The following is a 1474-nucleotide window of genomic DNA, read 5'->3' as shown; positions in this document are numbered from 1 at the left end:
AATTTTGATGCACGGTTTTACTAGAGGAAAGGGTATATCTAAAAACCTAAAGATGGAAGAATTTCTATTTTAAGCAATAAACTAAAACCAGGTAAAAAATTTAAATCTACCAAATGCACATAGTCTAAGGTGGGTCAAAAGGCTGTAATCTGAACTATACATACAGAAACTCGGACTCTAACCACCTTACTTCCATCCAAGCCACCTCCAATGAGATATATAGGCCTTAAATCACGCCCGTCTACCACAACTTAAGTAAAAACTACAGTATCATCCCAAATAACATCTGAGAAGAGGAGGAATTTGCATCACCTGCAGTAAAGGTCTACGTAATGATAAGATGGAAGTCTCCAAAAGCCTAGACTGAGGATACAATGGAAGGAATTTACGTCTATATAAACGAAAAGGAGGCATGGTGATCTTGCTTCTCCATATACCTAACCATGTGAAAAACGATCAACTGAAAGGTCAATAGATAAATGGGAGACAAAAATGAACAATGTTCCAGACTCCTTTCACCCCCAATTCTGTTGTTCCACACCCAGGCCATTCCAACTCTTGGCATGGTGCCATTGGGTGTAAATAAGTCTCACTGTGCAAAGCCAACGGGAGATGTCAAAGGTAAATCGGTGAGAGCTACTTCAAATAAGGAATGGCGAGCATAAATGTGGGGGGCAAAGACGACGCTGGCTTGCTTCTCTCACACACTCCTGATCGATTGGACAAATGGTTGATGATTGAATACAAAATGAATTCACCTTCTCTCTTTACTCACTTGTGGTCGCTGCAGAGACACTGGAAACCTTCCTTAAGGTCGAGGGTTCACTAGGATGAACAAAATAACACGCAATTACAGTTTAGATTGATAATGAACACAGAGACAGATAAGTTACATTAAGCACTCTCTCTCACTGGCACTGTGCGCTACCATCCGCCATCATACGGACACTATTACCAACTTCGCACGGTACTATACCCTCCTTTTTCAGGTTTTACCTAATTCTCATTTCATACTCTAAAAACAGACATTTCTAAGCAACGTTATGTTATTATCAAAACTCTTCAGGGCAAGAAAATTTTTGTTTCATGTGTCACTTTAATATACAGGAATATACTTCGGACAAAAAAAAGGTTCAGCCTTGAGTTGGTATCTATGCGCAGGCAGGGCGGGGCCAAACGAGTTGTTCAGAGGATTGTCATTGGTCAGTTTCTAGTACTGTAGAGATCCTACAATCAACATAATCTGATGAAATATATAAAAATATAACTTTATTTTCTATACCATTGCATTTCACCGGCCCTTAAGCGTTTCATACCACCGCAAAACTCCTAAGTGACTATGAAGAGTTTAACGCAAGGCTGGAAGAGCTACTGTCATTCCATACCTGTCAAACTTTGACGTTTACAAAGCCATGGTAACTTAAATATGGCATGCTTTTAAGTAAACTCATCGCTGTACCAATCCTTTATCTTT

General features: G+C 39.6%; 1 protein-coding gene across 24 annotated transcripts in view; it reads right to left on the bottom strand.

The window, feature by feature from the left end:
- Positions 1-1151, bottom strand: part of RhoGAPp190 (Rho GTPase-activating protein 190) — a 709768-nt gene extending 708617 nt beyond the window's left edge. For 5 of the 24 annotated variants that reach the window (XM_068385167.1, XM_068385146.1, XM_068385153.1 and 2 more), the window contains exon 1: positions 776-1147. The gene's annotated coding sequence lies outside the window, so the exon portion shown is untranslated. Of the gene's footprint in view, positions 1-775 lie in introns of all 24 variants that reach the window. The other 19 variants (XM_068385087.1, XM_068385161.1, XM_068385092.1 and 16 more) reach the window with 12 other exon arrangements.
- Positions 1152-1474: the final 323 nt, after the last annotated feature.

The sequence above is a fragment of the Palaemon carinicauda genome, chromosome 1 (assembly GCF_036898095.1).
Source record: "Palaemon carinicauda isolate YSFRI2023 chromosome 1, ASM3689809v2, whole genome shotgun sequence".
Lineage (NCBI taxonomy): Eukaryota > Metazoa > Arthropoda > Malacostraca > Decapoda > Palaemonidae > Palaemon > Palaemon carinicauda.
This window is presented reverse-complemented; position numbering and strand designations above follow the sequence as displayed.